Below are 23,897 nucleotides of genomic sequence, written 5' to 3'. Positions count from 1 at the left end.
TTTAGGTGGAAAGGGGATCCGTAAACGAGCAGTTCCTTGGTGAGTACAGTTCTAGGATATGAGATTGATGGAAGAAACATCCTTGGTACATGGCTTGCCTTGCAAAATGTCTTGGAAATCCAGGGCTGTAAAGAACCAGAGAGTTCCAGAGCAAAAACGGTAGAAGAACCCCCACTGAAAGCCCAGTCCTTAATAAAGAAACCTGAATCTAGAATCAGCGGCCCTGATAGTTGATCGAATACACCAGGAGAAACTTTGTAACAGAAAAAGTCTTGGCTGACCACTGCATGTTGGAATTTGCGAGGAATTTTTCCTCTAGAAGGCTCCCAAGTAATAGTTAGTAAAGGTATAGGCTGGTTAGAAACATCTCCCGGTATTGGTATGGAAGGTGACAAGGCAAGCAGTAAACCTGGCATAGGGACCGAAATCTTGGGATACGTACAGAGTATTTCCAACTGAGAGGAAATAACAGGGGCAACCGAAAATTCCGAGGGACAAAACCATGGTTTAGCAGGAGCAGAGAAGCGAACAACAGTAGAGCTCTCTAATACTGGGAAATCTTCATTGGGAGAATATATTGTCAGTGAATCAGGAATAGTCCTTGGGATCTTCAAATCAGTAGCTTGAGAAAAAGGCAGAGCCAGGGTAGTGGTGGGAGGGAAGCTAACATCAGAATCTGAAGTCTGTACCTCAATGACAGGGCCCTGAGAATCAACAAGCAGCAAGTATGAACTATGAAAACTCTTAATGACATGCACCTTAGGAGTACAAAGAGTCTTCTCTAAAACTGCAATGGCCCTAACCACAGGGGTACCTAACCTGACAAAAACATGAATTGGTGTGTTTTCTAGTGCAAAATCTCTGATCACAGGACTCCTAACCGATAGTGAGGGTATCTGGGTTTGATTAGAGAAAAAATCAGATGTATTGATAAGTGACATAGAAACACTTACTGAGATTCTAAATTTGCTGGACATGTGAGAAAAAATACCCTTTAAGACAGGAGCTTTAATTTCTTCCCAGAGTAACCCCGTGTTTGCTGGGGCATATTTAGACACAGTACTGAGGGACTGGGTTTCAGCAAAGGCAGGACAGCTAAACAGCTCAGAGTTAAACCCCAGGACTTGTAATATATGCATGGTGACCTCAGACAGTACTAAGGGAGTGACCACAGATATGCTGATCCCTGGAGAATTAGCCTGGAGAGAGAAATCAGGGGGACCCCCAGACAGGATACTCCTTGTAGAAAGAGCTTCAGAATCAGAAGGGGAATCATTACCTCTCAGAGTCTCAAAACTAGAAAGACACAATTCAGTGAAAAGAGAAAGAGTGTGCAAGCTTTTTACTAATCTATATGGAAAAGCGTCCCTTTTGGGAGAAAACCGTGCGTCAGCAAACATTCCTGGGAACATAATATGAACCCCAGGAGAGACATACAAACTACAGTATGCCTTTAACCCTAAGCTTAAAGAGGAGGAGAACTCAGACAGTACACGGGGGTTAATCATAACTGTACTGGTCTCTGAAGTAGGTATTTGGTAAGGGATGTCTGGGAAACCAGAACTTACTGCAGACTCCATAATGTGGGAACTATGCGCTGAAGCAGGGATCACCGCTATGTGGGCGACAGGCTGGTTCAGTGAAATACCCGGGAGAAGGGACTCTGTGACTAAGCTTAGGGAAAAACCTGACTCCTGAATACATTTAACAGGAACCAGAACTTTAGCCGAAGTCTCCGGAGACGAAACTGCGGAAACTTGAGCTGAAGCAGGGGATTTATAGCAAAGAATATCTAGAGACTCCGTACGGTTATGGGAATCCCACAATGCAACCTCTGCTGTCTGACTTGTGGACTCATTCTCTGAGGCTACAACGAAGGCATTAACTTGGAGGCAGCAAGAATTTACAGGGGTTAATGCAGACATTGCCTGAGAGTAATACATAGGTAATTTTTTCTCTGTATTAGGAGAGACAAGGGATCTCTCCTCTGGAGCTAGGGGCGTGCCCGTGGCTGGCAGAGAACAGGGAATTATCAAAGGAGACTCAGAGAGTTGCCCTTCAGGGGTTAATACAGAAATGACCCTGGGAACAGAACTTAGGGATTCTTTCTCTGACGGGGAAAGTACACAGGACTGCCTAGCAGAGGTTAAAGCTGGAAAACCCTCAAGACCTAGAGAGAGGGATTCAGAGCTAGAAATAGGAGAACTAAGGGACTTATTCTCTGATATTCGAACCTTAGTGTTGGTTAGCGAAACACATGTATACTCCAGGGGAGCTTCACAGACCTGATTGGCAGGGGTTAATGTAGACATATCATTGGAGTCAAGGAACCCGGGCATACAATCAGGGCTAGGAACCGTGGCAGTTACAACGTTAGAAGAAATTGCTAATGGGTCCGTTTGATCATCTCCCGGAGAGGGAGATACGTCCCCCGGTTTAGCGACAGGACTGGCAGCAGAGGGGAACTGCCAAATGGCGGCGTAGGCAGCCAGGAGGCGATCCTGTTTTAACAGGCGAACGTCCAATACCGAGGAAAGTAAATGCAGCGTACTCTGAGCGAGAGCCACCATGACGAAAGGGTCCGGGAGTACTACGTGAATGTCCAATGACAAAGCCAGGGCATTGAGAGTCCTACAGGCGTTGGCCCGTTTCACAGAATTCACCTTATCCCAGGGAGAAGGGGAATCAGGGGAGAGGACACAAGTGGCAAAATACTGTTTTAAGTCTCTGAGGCAGGAAGCCTTACTAATGAGATCATTACGGCATTTCTTTTGCAAAGGAGTTAAACCATCAAACATACATGGATCCTCCATCAGGGGTAGTATATCGCACAGATACCAGTCTTGATACTGGGACTGGTCTACAGGTCGGGACAGGATTTCAGAAAAAAACGTACCAACCCTCACCTCAGCGGGGTCCGAGTTTGTGAGGCCGAGCATACTGTCAGGGTTCTGCTCGCCACAAACCAGGACCGGACCGCGAGGCTGAGGTGGGGTTGTAAAAGCACCGACCTGAGACCGCGCAGGCTGATCCGGGTTGCGCAGTTCGTAGTCGTATGTCGCAGGATCAGGATTGGAGAAGACAGCGTCGTCGTTGTACAAGCCAGGGTCAGAACAGGAGACGTCAGGATAAACATTGTCCATGCAGGAGTTTGGCAACAAGGAGATAGGAGAGACCCGCTTCAGCTTAGGAGCGCGGGGTTGGCCTTTGCGCGAGCGACGACCATGGCCCATGGTGCTGGTCACAGGAGATGGTAGGCAGACCAGAATGGCACACCGTCTTGCTGTACGGGTGCACCAGTGCTACAACGCAAAAGTCCTGAGCGGGCAAGGGAATCCACTGTTTCAGCGCAGGAACCAGGACACGGCCTCTCTATATTAGGGAAAGAGTAGGCCCCAGGAACCAGGAAGCTGTAGATACAGGGAAACCTCCGCTTCAGTGCAGGAATCCAGGAGACTGCAGAACGCAGGGACGAACCTCTACTTTAGTGCAGGAATCCAGGAGGCTGAAGGACGCAGGGACGAAACCTCTGCTTCAGCACAGGGGAACAGAAGCTGAAGGACGCAGGGAATACCTCCGTATCAGCACAAGGAAACAAGCGGCTTGAAGGGAGCTGAAGGATGCAGGACGTAACCTGGAATCAGCATGGGAGAACAAGCGGCTTGAAGGAAGCTGAAGGACGCAGGGCGTGACCTGGTATCAGCAAAGGGGAACAAGCGAGAGCTTGTGGCAAAACAGATGACATCCAGTTAGGACTATGCTCGGCAAGGAGCATTATGGGCAAGCAATACTTAAAGGCCAGCGGGCCAATCCCCGGCGGGGGTGTGAAGGTACTGCCCCTAATGAGTGAATGCAAGTATAGTTTGCAATGAAAGGCTGCACAGGTGCAATAGATACCAGAGGGAGTGTGTATTGCTTTGGTGAGTGAATCCAGGCTGCAGCAAACATCAGGAGAGGTGCTCCAGGACTGCACAAGTCTGCACGGTAAAGCAACCAGTAAACCGCGGAGCGGATTCCTTACAGATATGATATATGTCATGATATGATATGATATTTTATATGTCATGATATTATGTTATGATATAATATGATTTGTCATGATATGTCATGATATAATATGATTTGTCATGATATGTCATGATATGACATATTAAAATATTTAAAAAAATAATGCAAAATGAATGACAAATAGAATGAACAAAGAGAAAACCAATGATGAGAATGGGATTTCAACCAATGCATGCAGAGCACAATGGATTAGCAGTCCATTGCCTTAACCTCTCGGCCACCTCATCTATAGCAAAAAATAAAAAAGTATTTTTTTAAAAACAATGCAAAAAAGAAAAAAAATGCAAAAATAATGTAACGATATAAAAATGCAAATATAATGATAAAAATAATGCAAAAAATCATGTCATGATATGATATGTCATTATATGTCATGATATAATTTGTCATGATATGTCATGATATGTCATGATATGATATGTCATGATAAGATATATGTTATGATATGATAAATGTCATGATATGATATATGTCATGATATGATAATATTTGATATGTCATGATATTATGTCATGATATGTCATGATATGTGATTATATGTCATGATATAATATGATTTGTCATGATATGTCATGATATGACATATCAAAATATTTAATAAAATAATGCAAAATGAATGACAAATAGAATGAACAAAGAGAAAACCAACGATGAGAATGGGATTTCAACCAATGCATGCAGAGCACAATGGATTAGCAGTCCATCGCCTTAACCTCTCAGCCACCTCATCTATAGATAAAAATAAAAAAGGATTTTTTTTAAAACAATGCAAAAAAAGAAGATAAAAATAATGCGAAAATTAATGTAACGCTAAAAAAAATTCAAATATAATTATAAAAAGAATGCAAAAAATCATGTCATGATATAATATGTCATGATATGTCATGATATGATTTGTACAAATACTGTATGTCATGATATGATATATGTCATGATATGATATATGTCATGATATGATATATGTCATGATATGAAATGTCATGATATTATATATGTGATGATATGATAAAAGTCATGATATGATATATGTCATGATATGATAATATTTGATATGTCATGATATTATGTCATGATATGTCACGATATGTGATTATATGTCATGATATAATATGATTTGTCATGATATGTTATGATATGACATATAAAAATATTTAACAAAATAATGCAAAATGAATGATAAATAGAATGAACAAAGCGAATACCAACGATGAGAATGGGATATGGACCCATGCATGCAGAGCACAATGGATTAGCAGTCCATCGCCTTAACCTATCGGCCACCACATCTATAGAAAAAAAATAAAAAAGGATTTTTTTAAAAACAATGTAAAAAAGAAAAAATTTGCGAAAATTATGTAACGATATAAAAATGCAAATATAATTATAAAAATAATGCAAAAAATCATGTCATGATATGATATATGTCATGATATGATATATGTCATGATAATATATATGTCATGATATGATATATGTCATGATATGATATGATATTTTATATGTCATGATATTATGTTATGATATAATATGATTTGTCATGATATGTCATGATATAATATGATTTGTCATGATATGTCATGATATGACATATTAAAATATTTAATAAAATAATGCAAAATGAATGACAAATAGAATGAACAAAGAGAAAACCAACTATGAGAATGGGACTTGAACCAATGCATGCAGAGCACAATGGATTAGCAGTCCATCGCCTTAACCTCTCGGCCACCTCATCTATAGAAAAAAATAAAAAAGGATTTTTTTTAAAAACAATGCAAAAAAAGAAGATAAAAATAATGCGAAAATTAATGTAACGATAAAAAAATTCAAATATAATTATAAAAAGAATGCAAAAAATCATGTCATGATATGATATGATTTGTACAAATACTGTATGTCATGATATGATATATGTCATGATATGATATATGTCATGATATATGTCATGATATGATTTGTCATTATATGATTTGTCATGATATAATTTGTTATGATATGTCATGAAATGATATATGTCATGATATGATATATGTCATGATATAATATGTCATGATATGAAATGTCATGATATTATATATGTGATGATATAATATGATTTGTCATGATATGTCATGATATGACATATCAAAATATTTAACAAAATAATGCAAAATGAATGACAAATAGAATGAACAAAGCGAATACCAACGATGAGAATGGGATATGAACCCATGCATGCAGAGCACAATAGATTAGCAGTCCATCGCCTTTACCTATCGGCCACCACATCTATAGAAAAAAAATAAAAAAGGATTTTTCTAAAAACAATGCAAAAAAGAAAAAAAATGCGAAAATTATGTAACGATATAAAAATGCAAATATAATTATAAAAATAATGCAAAAAATCATGTCATGATATGATATGCCATGATATGTCATGATATAATTTGTCATGATATGTCATGATATGATATGTCATGATATGATATGTCATGATATGATATATGTCATGATATGATATATGTCATGATAATATATATGTCATGATATGATATATGTCATGATATGATATGATATTTTATATGTCATGATATTATGTTATGATATAATATGATTTGTCATGATATGTCATGATATAATATGATTTGTCATGATATGTCATGATATGACATATTAAAATATTTAAAAAAATAATGCAAAATGAATGACAAATATAATGAACAAAGAGAAAACCAACGATGAGAATGGGATTTCAACCAATGCATGCAGAGCACAATGGATTAGCAGTCCATTGCCTTAACCTCTCGGCCACCTCATCTATAGAAAAAAATAAAAAAGGATTTTTTTTAAAACAATGCAAAAAAGAAAAAAAAATGCAAAAATAATGTAACGATATAAAAATGCAAATAAAATTATAAAAATAATGCAAAAAATCATGTCATGATATGATATGTCATTATATGTCATGATATGATTTGTCATGATATGTCATGATATGTCATGAAATGATATGTCATGATAAGATATATGTTATGATATGATAAATGTCATGATACGATATATGTCATGATATGATAATATTTGATATGTCATGATATTATGTCATGATATGTCACGATATGTGATTAAATGTCATGATATAATATGATTTGTCATGATATGTCATGATATGACATATAAAAATATTTAACAAAATAATGCAAAATGAATGACAAATAGAATTAACAAAGCGAATACCAACGATGAGAATGAAATATGAACCCATGCATGCAGAGCACAATGGATTAGCAGTCCATCGCCTTAACCTATCAGCCACCTCATCTATAGAAAAAAAAATTATGTAACGATATAAAAATGCAAATATAATTATAAAAAAAATGAATAAAATCATGTCATGATATGATATGTCATGATATGTCATGATATAATTTGTCATGATATGTCATGATATGATATGTCATGATATGATATATGTAATGATATGATATGTCATGATATGATATATGTCATGATATGATATATGTCATGATATGATATATGTCATGATATGATATATGTCATGATATGATATATGTCATGATATGATATGATATTTTATATGTCATGATATTATGTTATGATATAATATGATTTGTCATGATATGTCATGATATAATATGATTTGTCATGATATGTCATGATATGACATATTAAAATATTTAAAAAAATAATGCAAAATGAATGACAAATAGAATGAAAAAAGAGAAAACCAACGATGAGAATGGGATTTGAACCCATGCGTGCAGAGCACAATGGATTAGCAGTCCATCGCCTTAACCTCTCGGCCACCTCATCTATAGAAAAAAATTAAAAATGGATTTTTTAAAAACAATGCAAAAAAGAAAAAAATGCAAAAATAATGTAACGATATAAAAATGCAAATATAATGATAAAAATAATGCAAAAAATCATGTCATGATATGTCATGATATGTCATGATATGATTTGTCATGATATGTCATGATATGTCATGATATGATATGTCATGATAAGGTATATGTTATGATAGGATAAATGTCATGATATGATATATGTCATGTTATGATAATATTTGATATGTCATGATATTATGTCATGATATGTCACGATATGTGATTATATGTCATGCTATAATACGATTTGTCATGATATGTCATGATATGACATATCAAAATATTTAATAAAATAATGCAAAATGAATGACAAATAGAATGAACAAAGAGAAAACCAACGATCAGAATGGGGTTTGAACCCATGCGTGCAGAGCACAATGGATTAGCAGTCCATCGCCTTAACTTATCGGCCACCTCATCTATAGAAAAAAATAAAAATGGATTTTTTTTAAAACAATGCAAAAAAGAAAAAAAATATGCGAAAATTATGTAACGATATAAAAATGCAAATATAATTATAAAAAGAATGCAAAAAATCATGTCATGATATGATATGTCATGATATGTCATGATATAATATGTCATGATGTGTCATGATATGATATGTCATGATATGATATATGTCATGATATGATATATGTCATGATATGATATTTTATATGTCATGATATTATGTCATGATATAATATGATTTGTCATGATATGTCATGATATGTCATGATATGATATGTCATGATATGATATATGTCATGATAAGATATGATATTTGATATGTCATTATATTATGTCATGATATGTAACGATATGTGATTATATGTCATGATATAATATGATATGTCATGATATGTCATGATGTGATTTGTACTAATACTGTATGTCATGATATGATATATGTCATATGATATATGTCATGATATGATATGTCATGATATGATTTGTCAAGATATGTCATGATATGTCATGATATGATTTGTACTAATACTGTATGTCATGATATGATATATGTCATAATATGATATATGTCATGATATAATATATCATGATATGATATGTCATGATATGATATATGTCATGATATGATATGATATTTGATATGTCATGATATGATATATGTTATGTTATGATAAATGTCATGATATGATAATATTTTATGTCATGATATTATCATGCTATGTCACGATATGTGATTATATGTCATGATATAATATGATTTGTCATGATATGTCATGATATGACATATCAAAATATTTAACAAAATAATGCAAAATGAATTACAAATAGAATGAACAAAGAGAATAACAATGATGAAAATGGGATTTGAACCAATGCATGCAGAGCACATTGGATTAGCAGTCCATCGCCTTAACATCTCGGCCACCTTGTCTATACAAAAAAATAAAAAAGGATTTTTTTAAAAACAATGCAAAAAAAAAAAAAAGGCAAAAATAATGTAATGATATAAAAATGCAAATATAATGATAAAAATAATTCAAAAAACCATGTCATGATATATGTCATGATATGTCATGATATGATTTGTCATGATATGTCATGATATGTCATGAAATGATATGTCATGATAAGATATATGTTATGATATGATAAATGTCATGATACGATATATGTCATGATATGATAATATTTGATATGTCATGATATTATGTCATGATATGTCACGATATGTGATTAAATGTCATGATATAATATGATTTGTCATGATATGTCATGATATGACATATAAAAATATTTAACAAAATAATGCAAAATGAATGACAAATAGAATGAACAAAGAGAATACCAACTTTGAGAATGGGATATGAACCCATGCATGTAGAGCACAATGGATTACCAGTCCATCACCTTAACCTCTCGGCCACCTCATCTCTAGAAAAAAATAAAAAATGATTTATTTAAAAAACAATGCAAAAAAGAAAAAAATGCAAAAATAATGTAACGATATAAAAATGCAAATATAATGATAAAAATAATGCAAAAAATCATGTCATGATATGATATGTCATGATATGTCATGATATGATTTGTCATGATATGTCATGATATGTCATGATATGATATATGTCATGATATGATATATGTCATGATATGATATATGTCATGATATGATATGTCATGATATGATTTGTCATGATATGATTTGTCATGATATGTCATGATATGCTATATGTCATGATAATGTCATGATATCATATGTCATGATATGATATATGTCATGATATGATATGATATTTGATATGTCATGATATGATATACTGCACCGACACACTTTATTCGAGCAAATACCCGGTATGTACCTGGCAGATACCTGGAATGCGCCGCTCCTCACCTCTGACAAGCCCCGTTGCATTTGCCTTCCCAGCCTGGGTTCATGCCTGGCTGATGGGCGGCTGATCTGTTAAATGATAATGATTAGGATTTAATAGGCTGCAATGCTTCGCGTGTCTACCAAATGGCATAAATTCATGAATTGTAATGCAGTATATATATATGTAGTGTGCAGTATTGCAGCCAACGGGAATAAAATGCTTCAATCCCTGCCGGAAAATAACTCAATGCACTCGGGCAGAAAACAGTCACAAACCTCAATACACCCGGGTATACCCGAATTCGTGGGACTAGCCGAGCTCGAATAAAGTGTGTCGCCAGTGTATGTTATGATATGATAAATGTCATGATATGATATATGTCATGATATGATAATATTTGATATGTCATGATATTATGTCATGATATAATATGATTTGTCATGATATGTCATGATATGGCATATAAAAATATTTAACAAAATAATGCAAAATGAATGACAAATAGAATGAACAAAGAGAATACCAACTTTGAGAATGGGATATGAACCCATGCATGTAGAGCCCAATGGATTAGCAGTCCGTCACCTTAACCTCTCGGCCACCTCATCTATAGAAAACAATAAAAAATGATTTTTTTTAAAAACAATGCAAAAAAGAAAAAATGCAAAAATAATATAACGATATAAAAATGCAAATATAATGATAAAAATAATGCAAAAAATCATGTCATGATATGATATGTCATGATATGTCATGATATAATATGTCATGATGTGTCATGATATGATATGTCATGATATGATATATGTCATGATATGATATATGTCATGATATGATATTTTATATGTCATGATATTATGTCATGATATAATATGATTTGTCATGATATGTCATGATATGTCATGATATGTCATGATATGATATGTCATGATATGATATATGTCATGATAAGATATGATATTTGATATGTCATTATATTATGTCATGATATGTAACGATATGTGATTATATGTCATGATATAATATGATATGTCATGATATGTCATGATGTGATTTGTACTAATACTGTATGTCATGATATGATATATGTCATATGATATATGTCATGATATGATATGTCATGATATGATTTGTCAAGATATGTCATGATATGTCATGATATGATTTGTACTAATACTGTATGTCATGATATGATATATGTCATAATATGATATATGTCATGATATAATATATCATGATATGATATGTCATGATATGATATATGTCATGATATGATATGATATTTGATATGTCATGATATGATATATGTTATGTTATGATAAATGTCATGATATGATAATATTTTATGTCATGATATTATCATGCTATGTCACGATATGTGATTATATGTCATGATATAATATGATTTGTCATGATATGTCATGATATGACATATCAAAATATTTAATAAAATAATGCAAAATGAATGACAAATAGAATGAACAAAGAGAAAACCAACGATCAGAATGGGGTTTGAACCCATGCGTGCAGAGCACAATGGATTAGCAGTCCATCGCCTTAACTTATCGGCCACCTCATCTATAGAAAAAAATAAAAATGGATTTTTTTTAAAACAATGCAAAAAAGAAAAAAAATATGCGAAAATTATGTAACGATATAAAAATGCAAATATAATTATAAAAAGAATGCAAAAAATCATGTCATGATATGATATGTCATGATATGTCATGATATAATATGTCATGATGTGTCATGATATGATATGTCATGATATGATATATGTCATGATATGATATATGTCATGATATGATATTTTATATGTCATGATATTATGTCATGATATAATATGATTTGTCATGATATGTCATGATATGTCATGATATGTCATGATATGATATGTCATGATATGATATATGTCATGATAAGATATGATATTTGATATGTCATTATATTATGTCATGATATGTAACGATATGTGATTATATGTCATGATATAATATGATATGTCATGATATGTCATGATGTGATTTGTACTAATACTGTATGTCATGATATGATATATGTCATATGATATATGTCATGATATGATATGTCATGATATGATTTGTCAAGATATGTCATGATATGTCATGATATGATTTGTACTAATACTGTATGTCATGATATGATATATGTCATAATATGATATATGTCATGATATAATATATCATGATATGATATGTCATGATATGATATATGTCATGATATGATATGATATTTGATATGTCATGATATGATATATGTTATGTTATGATAAATGTCATGATATGATAATATTTTATGTCATGATATTATCATGCTATGTCACGATATGTGATTATATGTCATGATATAATATGATTTGTCATGATATGTCATGATATGACATATCAAAATATTTAACAAAATAATGCAAAATGAATTACAAATAGAATGAACAAAGAGAATAACAATGATGAAAATGGGATTTGAACCAATGCATGCAGAGCACATTGGATTAGCAGTCCATCGCCTTAACATCTCGGCCACCTTGTCTATACAAAAAAATAAAAAAGGATTTTTTTAAAAACAATGCAAAAAAAAAAAAAGGCAAAAATAATGTAATGATATAAAAATGCAAATATAATGATAAAAATAATTCAAAAAACCATGTCATGATATATGTCATGATATGTCATGATATGATTTGTCATGATATGTCATGATATGTCATGAAATGATATGTCATGATAAGATATATGTTATGATATGATAAATGTCATGATACGATATATGTCATGATATGATAATATTTGATATGTCATGATATTATGTCATGATATGTCACGATATGTGATTAAATGTCATGATATAATATGATTTGTCATGATATGTCATGATATGACATATAAAAATATTTAACAAAATAATGCAAAATGAATGACAAATAGAATGAACAAAGAGAATACCAACTTTGAGAATGGGATATGAACCCATGCATGTAGAGCACAATGGATTACCAGTCCATCACCTTAACCTCTCGGCCACCTCATCTCTAGAAAAAAATAAAAAATGATTTATTTAAAAAACAATGCAAAAAAGAAAAAAATGCAAAAATAATGTAACGATATAAAAATGCAAATATAATGATAAAAATAATGTAATAAATCATGTCATGATATGATATGTCATGATATGTCATGATATGATTTGTCATGATATGTCATGATATGTCATGATATGATATATGTCATGATATGATATATGTCATGATATGATATATGTCATGATATGATATGTCATGATATGATTTGTCATGATATGATTTGTCATGATATGTCATGATATGCTATATGTCATGATAATGTCATGATATCATATGTCATGATATGATATATGTCATGATATGATATGATATTTGATATGTCATGATATGATATATGTTATGATATGATAAATGTCATGATATGATATATGTCATGATATGATAATATTTGATATGTCATGATATTATGTCATGATATAATATGATTTGTCATGATATGTCATGATATGGCATATAAAAATATTTAACAAAATAATGCAAAATGAATGACAAATAGAATGAACAAAGAGAATACCAACTTTGAGAATGGGATATGAACCCATGCATGTAGAGCCCAATGGATTAGCAGTCCGTCACCTTAACCTCTCGGCCACCTCATCTATAGAAAACAATAAAAAATGATTTTTTTTAAAAACAATGCAAAAAAGAAAAAATGCAAAAATAATATAACGATATAAAAATGCAAATATAATGATAAAAATAATGCAAAAAATCATGTCATGATATGATATGTCATGATATGTCATGATATAATATGTCATGATGTGTCATGATATGATATGTCATGATATGATATATGTCATGATATGATATATGTCATGATATGATATTTTATATGTCATGATATTATGTCATGATATAATATGATTTGTCATGATATGTCATGATATGTCATGATATGTCATGATATGATATGTCATGATATGATATATGTCATGATAAGATATGATATTTGATATGTCATTATATTATGTCATGATATGTAACGATATGTGATTATATGTCATGATATAATATGATATGTCATGATATGTCATGATGTGATTTGTACTAATACTGTATGTCATGATATGATATATGTCATATGATATATGTCATGATATGATATGTCATGATATGATTTGTCAAGATATGTCATGATATGTCATGATATGATTTGTACTAATACTGTATGTCATGATATGATATATGTCATAATATGATATATGTCATGATATAATATATCATGATATGATATGTCATGATATGATATATGTCATGATATGATATGATATTTGATATGTCATGATATGATATATGTTATGTTATGATAAATGTCATGATATGATAATATTTTATGTCATGATATTATCATGCTATGTCACGATATGTGATTATATGTCATGATATAATATGATTTGTCATGATATGTCATGATATGACATATCAAAATATTTAACAAAATAATGCAAAATGAATTACAAATAGAATGAACAAAGAGAATAACAATGATGAAAATGGGATTTGAACCAATGCATGCAGAGCACATTGGATTAGCAGTCCATCGCCTTAACATCTCGGCCACCTTGTCTATACAAAAAAATAAAAAAGGATTTTTTTAAAAACAATGCAAAAAAGAAAAAAAAATGCAAAAATAATGTAACGATATAAAAATGCAAATAAAATGATAAAAATAATGCAAAAAATCATGTCATGATATGATATGTCATTATATGTCATGATATGATTTGTCATGATATGTCATGATATGTCATGAAATGATATGTCATGATAAGATATATGTTATGATATGATAAATGTCATGATACGATATATGTCATGATATGATAATATTTTATATGTCATGATATTATGTCATGATATGTCACAATATGTGATTAAATGTCATGATATAATATGATTTGTCATGATATGTCATGATATGACATATAAAAATATTTAACAAAATAATGCAAAATGAATGACAAATAGAATGAACAAAGAGAATACCAACTTTGAGAATGGGATATGAACCCATGCATGTAGAGCACAATGGATTACCAGTCCATCACCTTAACCTCTCGGCCACCTCATCTCTAGAAAAAAATAAAAAATGATTTATTTAAAAAACAATGCAAAAAAGAAAAAAATGCAAAAATAATGTAACGATATAAAAATGCAAATATAATGATAAAAATAATGCAAAAAATCATGTCATGATATGATATGTCATGATATGTCATGATATGATTTGTCATGATATGTCATGATATGTCATGATATGATATATGTCATGATATGATATATGTCATGATATGATATATGTCATGATATGATATGTCATGATATGATTTGTCATGATATGATTTGTCATGATATGTCATGATATGCTATATGTCATGATAATGTCATGATATCATTTGTCATGATATGATATATGTCATGATATGATATGATATTTGATATGTCATGATATGATATATGTTATGATATGATAAATGTCATGATATGATATATGTCATGATATGATAATATTTGATATGTCATGATATTATGTCATGATATAATATGATTTGTCATGATATGTCATGATATGGCATATAAAAATATTTAACAAAATAATGCAAAATGAATGACAAATAGAATGAACAAAGAGAATACCAACTTTGAGAATGGGATATGAACCCATGCATGTAGAGCCCAATGGATTAGCAGTCCGTCACCTTAACCTCTCGGCCACCTCATCTATAGAAAACAATAAAAAATGATTTTTTTTAAAAACAATGCAAAAAAGAAAAAATGCAAAAATAATATAACGATATAAAAATGCAAATATAATGATAAAAATAATGCAAAAAATCATGTCATGATATGATATGTCATGATATGTCATGATATAATATGTCATGATGTGTCATGATATGATATGTCATGATATGATATATGTCATGATATGATATATGTCATGATATGATATTTTATATGTCATGATATTATGTCATGATATAATATGATTTGTCATGATATGTCATGATATGTCATGATATGTCATGATATGTCATGATATGATATATGTCATGATAAGATATGATATTTGATATGTCATTATATTATGTCATGATATGTAACGATATGTGATTATATGTCATGATATAATATGATATGTCATGATATGTCATGATGTGATTTGTACTAATACTGTATGTCATGATATGATATATGTCATATGATATATGTCATGATATGATATGTCATGATATGATTTGTCAAGATATGTCATGATATGTCATGATATGATTTGTACTAATACTGTATGTCATGATATGATATATGTCATAATATGATATATGTCATGATATAATATATCATGATATGATATGTCATGATATGATATATGTCATGATATGATATGATATTTGATATGTCATGATATGATATATGTTATGTTATGATAAATGTCATGATATGATAATATTTTATGTCATGATATTATCATGCTATGTCACGATATGTGATTATATGTCATGATATAATATGATTTGTCATGATATGTCATGATATGACATATCAAAATATTTAACAAAATAATGCAAAATGAATTACAAATAGAATGAACAAAGAGAATAACAATGATGAAAATGGGATTTGAACCAATGCATGCAGAGCACATTGGATTAGCAGTCCATCGCCTTAACATCTCGGCCACCTTGTCTATACAAAAAAATAAAAAAGGATTTTTTTAAAAACAATGCAAAAAAGAAAAAAAAATGCAAAAATAATGTAACGATATAAAAATGCAAATAAAATGATAAAAATAATGCAAAAAATCATGTCATGATATGATATGTCATTATATGTCATGATATGATTTGTCATGATATGTCATGATATGTCATGAATGATATGTCAGGATAAGATATATGTTATGATATGATAAATGTCATGATACGATATATGTCATGATATGATAATATTTGATATGTCATGATATTATGTCATGATATGTCACGATATGTGATTAAATGTCATGATATAATATGATTTGTCATGATATGTCATGATATGACATATAAAAATATTTAACAAAATAATGCAAAATGAATGACAAATAGAATTAACAAAGCGAATACCAACGATGAGAATGAAATATGAACCCATGCATGCAGAGCACAATGGATTAGCAGTCCATCGCCTTAACCTATCAGCCACCTCATCTATAGAAAAAAAAATTATGTAACGATATAAAAATGCAAATATAATTATAAAAAAAATGCATAAAATCATGTCATGATATGATATGTCATGATATGTCATGATATAATTTGTCATGATATGTCATGATATGATATGTCATGATATGATATATGTAATGATATGATATGTCATGATATGATATATGTCATGATATGATATATGTCATGATATGATATATGTCATGATATGATATATGTCATGATATGATATATGTCATGATATGATATGATATTTTATATGTCATGATATTATGTTATGATATAATATGATTTGTCATGATATGTCATGATATAATATGATTTGTCATGATATGTCATGATATGACATATTAAAATATTTAAAAAAATAATGCAAAATGAATGACAAATAGAATGAAAAAAGAGAAAACCAACGATGAGAATGGGATTTGAACCCATGCGTGCAGAGCACAATGGATTAGCAGTCCATCGCCTTAACCTCTCGGCCACCTCATCTATAGAAAAAAATTAAAAATGGATTTTTTTAAAAACAATGCAAAAAAGAAAAAAATGCAAAAATAATGTAACGATATAAAAATGCAAATATAATGATAAAAATAATGCAAAAAATCATGTCATGATATGTCATGATATGTCATGATATGATTTGTCATGATATGTCATGATATGTCATGATATGATATGTCATGATAAGGTATATGTTATGATAGGATAAATGTCATGATATGATATATGTCATGATATGATAATATTTGATATGTCATGATATTATGTCATGATATGTCACGATATGTGATTATATGTCATGCTATAATACGATTTGTCATGATATGTCATGATATGACATATCAAAATATTTAATAAAATAATGCAAAATGAATGACAAATAGAATGAACAAAGAGAAAACCAACGATCAGAATGGGGTTTGAACCCATGCGTGCAGAGCACAATGGATTAGCAGTCCATCGCCTTAACTTATCGGCCACCTCATCTATAGAAAAAAATAAAAATGGATTTTTTTTAAAACAATGCAAAAAAGAAAAAAAATATGCGAAAATTATGTAACGATATAAAAATGCAAATATAATTATAAAAAGAATGCAAAAAATCATGTCATGATATGATATGTCATGATATGTCATGATATAATATGTCATGATGTGTCATGATATGATATGTCATGATATGATATATGTCATGATATGATATATGTCATGATATGATATTTTATATGTCATGATATTATGTCATGATATAATATGATTTGTCATGATATGTCATGATATGTCATGATATGTCATGATATGATATGTCATGATATGATATATGTCATGATAAGATATGATATTTGATATGTCATTATATTATGTCATGATATGTAACGATATGTGATTATATGTCATGATATAATATGATATGTCATGATATGTCATGATGTGATTTGTACTAATACTGTATGTCATGATATGATATATGTCATATGATATATGTCATGATATGATATGTCATGATATGATTTGTCAAGATATGTCATGATATGTCATGATATGATTTGTACTAATACTGTATGTCATGATATGATATATGTCATAATATGATATATGTCATGATATAATATATCATGATATGATATGTCATGATATGATATATGTCATGATATGATATGATATTTGATATGTCATGATATGATATATGTTATGTTATGATAAATGTCATGATATGATAATATTTTATGTCATGATATTATCATGCTATGTCACGATATGTGATTATATGTCATGATATAATATGATTTGTCATGATATGTCATGATATGACATATCAAAATATTTAACAAAATAATGCAAAATGAATTACAAATAGAATGAACAAAGAGAATAACAATGATGAAAATGGGATTTGAACCAATGCATGCAGAGCACATTGGATTAGCAGTCCATCGCCTTAACATCTCGGCCACCTTGTCTATACAAAAAAATAAAAAAGGATTTTTTTAAAAACAATGCAAAAAAAAAAAAAAGGCAAAAATAATGTAATGATATAAAAATGCAAATATAATGATAAAAATAATTCAAAAAACCATGTCATGATATATGTCATGATATGTCATGATATGATTTGTCATTATATGTCATGATATGATATGTCATGATATGATATATGTCATGATATGATATGTCATGGTATGATATATGTCATGATATGATATGATATTTGATATGTCATGATATTATGTCATGATATCTAACGATATGTGATTATATGTCATGATATAATATGATTTGTCATGATATGTCATGATATGACATATCAAAATATTTAATAAAATAATGCAAAATGAATGACAAATAGAATAAACAAAGAGAAAACCAACGATGAGAATGGGATTTGTACCCATGCGTGCAGAGCACAATGGATTAGCAGTCCATCGCCTTAACCTCTCGGCCACCTCATCTATAGATAACAATAAAAAAGGATTTTTTTTAAAACAATGCCAAAAAAAAGAAGATAAAAATAATGCGAAAATTAATGTAACGATAAAAAAATTCAAATATAATTATAAAAAGAATGCAAAAAACCATGTCATGATATGTCATGATATGTCATGATATGATTTGTACAAATACTGTATGTCATGATATGATATATGTCATGATATGATATATGTCATGGTATGATATATGTCATGATATGATATTTGTCATGATATGATATATGTTATGATATGATATATGTCATGATATGATATGTCATGATATGATTTGTCATGATATGATTTGTCATGATATGTCATGATATACTATATGTCATGATAATGTCATGATATCATATGTCATGATATGATATATGTCATGATATGATATGATATTTGATATGTCATGATATGATATATGTTATGATATGATAAATATCATGATATGATATATGTCATGATATGATAATATTTGATATGTCATGATATTATGTCATGATATAATATGATTTGTCATGATATGTCATGATATGGCATATAAAAATATTTAACAAAATAATGCAAAATTAATGACAAATAGAATGAACAAAGAGAATACCAACTATGAGAATGGGATATGAACCCATGCATGTAGAGCACAATGGATTAGCAGTCCATCACCTTAACCTCTCGGCCACCTCATCTATAGAAAAAAATAAAAAAGGATTTTTTTAAAATACAATGCAAAAAAGAAAAAAATGCAAAAATAATGTAACGATATAAAAATGCAAATATAATGAAAAAAATAATGCAAAAAATCATGTCATGATATGATATGTCATGATAAGTCATGATATGATTTGTCATGATATGTCATGATATGTCATGGTATGTCATGATATGATATATGTCATGATATGATATGTCATGATATGATATATGTCATGATATGATATTATATTTGATATGTCATGATATGATTTGTACAAAATACTGTATGTCATGATATGATTTGTCATGATATGATTAGTCATGATATGATTTGTTATGATATGTCATGAAATGATATATGTCATGATATGATATATGTCATGATATAATATGTCATGATATGAAATGTCATGTCATGATATGAAATGTCATGTCATGATATGAAATGTCAAGATATTATATATGTGATGATATGATAAAAGTCATGATATGATATATGTCATGATATGATAATATTTGATATATCATGATATTATGTCATTATATGTCACGATATATAATTATATGTCATGATATAATATGATTTGTCATGATATGTCATGATATGACATATAAAAATATTTAACAAAATAATGCAAAATGAATGACAAATAGAATGAACAAAGCGAATACCAACGATGAGAATGGGATATGAACCCATGCATGCAGAGCACAATGGATTAGCAATCCATCGCCTTAACCTATCGGCCACCTTATCTATAGAAAAAAAATAAAAAAGAATTTTTTTAAAAACAATGCAAAAAAGAAAAAAAATGCGAAAATTATGTAACGATATAAAAATGCAAATATAATTATAAAAATAATGCAAAAAATCATGTCATGATATGATATGTCATGATATGTCATGATATGATATGTCATGATATGTCATAATATGATATGTCATGATATGATATATATGTCATTATATGATATGTCATGATATGATATATGTCATGATATGATATATATCATGATATGATATATGTCATGATATGATATGATATTTTATATGTCATGATATTATGTCATGATATAATATGATTTGTCATGATATGTCATGATATGATTTGTCATGATATGTCATGATATGATATGTCATGATATGTTATACTGCACCGACACACTTTATTCGAGCAAATACCCAGTATGTACCTGGCAGATACCTGGAATGCGCCGCTCCTCACCTCTGACAAGCCCCGTTGCGTTTGCCTTCCCAGCCTGGGTTCATGCCTGGCTGACGGGCGGCTGATCTGTTAAATGATAATGATTAGGATTTAATAGGCTGCAATGCTTCGCGTGTCTACCAGATGGCATAAATTCATGAATTGTAATGCAGTATATATATATATACTGTGCAGTATTGCAGCCAGCGGGAATAAAATGCTTCAATCCCTGCCTGGAAAATACCTCAATGCACTCGGGCAGAAAACAGTCACAAACCTCAATACACCCGGGTATACCCGAATTCGTGGGACTAGCCGAGCTCGAATAAAGTGTGTCGCCAGTGTATGTCATGATATGATATGTCATGATATGATATATGTCATGATAAGATATGATATTTGATATGTCATTATATTATGTCATGATATGTAACGATATGTGATTATATGTCATGATATAATATGATATGTCATGATATGTCATGATATGATTTGTACTAATACTGTATGTCATGATATGATATATGTCATATGATATATGTCATGATATGATATGTCATGATATGATTTGTACTAATACTGTATGTCATGATATGATATATGTCATAATATGATATATGTCATGATATAATATATCATGATATGATATGTCATAATATGATATATGTCATAATATGATATGATATTTGATATGTCATGATATGATATATGTTATGTTATGATATGATAAATGTCATGATATGATAATATTTTATATGTCATGATATTATCATGATATGTCACGATATGTGATTATATGTCATGATATAATATGATTTGTCATGATATGTCATAATATGACATATCAAAATATTTAACAAAATAATGCAAAATGAATTACAAATAGAATGAACAAAGAGAATACCAATGATGAAAATGGGATTTGAACCCATGCATGCAGAGCACAATGGATTAGCAGTCCATCACCTTAACATCTCAACCACCTCATCTATAGAAAAAAATAAAAAAGGATTTTTTTTTTTAAAACAATGCAAAAAAGAAAAAAAAAGGCAAAAATAATGTAATGATATAAAAATGCAAATATAATGATAAAAATAATGCAAAAAATCATGTCATGATATATGTCATGATATGTCATGATATGATTTGTCATGATATGTCATGATATGATATGTCATGATATGATATATGTCATGATATGATATGTCATGATATGATATATGTCATGATATGATATGATATTTGATATGTCATGATATTATGTCATGATATCTAACGATATGTGATTATATGTCATGATATAATATGATTTGTCATGATATGTCATGATATGACATATCAAAATATTCAACAAAATAATGCAAATGAATGACAAACAGAATGAACAAAGAGAAAACCAACGATGAGAATGGGATTTGAACCCATGCGTGCAGAGCACAATGGATTAGCAGTCCACCGCCTTAACCTCTCGGCCACCTCATCTATAGATAAAAATAAAAAATGATTTTTTTAAAAACAATGCAAAAAAAGAAGATAAAAATAATGCGAAAATTAATGTAACGATAAAAAAATTCAAATATAATTATAAAAAGAATGCAAAAAATCATGTCATGATATGATATGTCATGATATGTCATGATATGATTTGTACAAATACTGCATGTCATGATATGATATATGTCATGATATGATATATGTCATGATATGATATATGTCATGATATGATATATGTCATGATATGATAATATTTGATATGTCATGATATTATGTCATGATATAATATGATTTGCCATGATATGTCATGATATGGCATATAAAAATATTTAACAAAATAATGCAAAATGAATGACAAATAGAATGAACAAAGAGAATACCAACTTTGAGAATGGGATATGAACCCATGCATGTAGAGCACAATGGATTACCAGTCCA

At 30.1% G+C, this 23,897-nt stretch overlaps 3 non-coding genes across 3 annotated transcripts; all 3 read right to left on the bottom strand.

Annotated features, from left to right (window-relative positions):
* Positions 1 to 7,799: 7,799 nt before the first annotated feature.
* On the bottom strand, positions 7,800 to 7,881 carry TRNAS-GCU (transfer RNA serine (anticodon GCU)). Its single transcript has one exon. It is a non-coding gene; the product is annotated as a tRNA-Ser (tRNA).
* Positions 7,882 to 18,009: 10,128 nt separating this feature from the next.
* TRNAS-GCU (transfer RNA serine (anticodon GCU)) lies at positions 18,010 to 18,091 on the bottom strand. Its single transcript has one exon. It is a non-coding gene; the product is annotated as a tRNA-Ser (tRNA).
* Positions 18,092 to 23,365: 5,274 nt separating this feature from the next.
* TRNAS-GCU (transfer RNA serine (anticodon GCU)) lies at positions 23,366 to 23,447 on the bottom strand. The gene has a single exon. It is a non-coding gene; the product is annotated as a tRNA-Ser (tRNA).
* Between the last annotated feature and the right edge of the window lie 450 nt (positions 23,448 to 23,897).

This window comes from Ascaphus truei, assembly GCF_040206685.1.
Source record: "Ascaphus truei isolate aAscTru1 chromosome 23 unlocalized genomic scaffold, aAscTru1.hap1 SUPER_23_unloc_1, whole genome shotgun sequence".
In the NCBI taxonomy this organism is placed as follows: Eukaryota; Metazoa; Chordata; class Amphibia; order Anura; family Ascaphidae; genus Ascaphus; species Ascaphus truei.
Note: the sequence above shows the minus strand (reverse complement) of the source record. Positions and strands in the feature narration are given on the sequence as shown.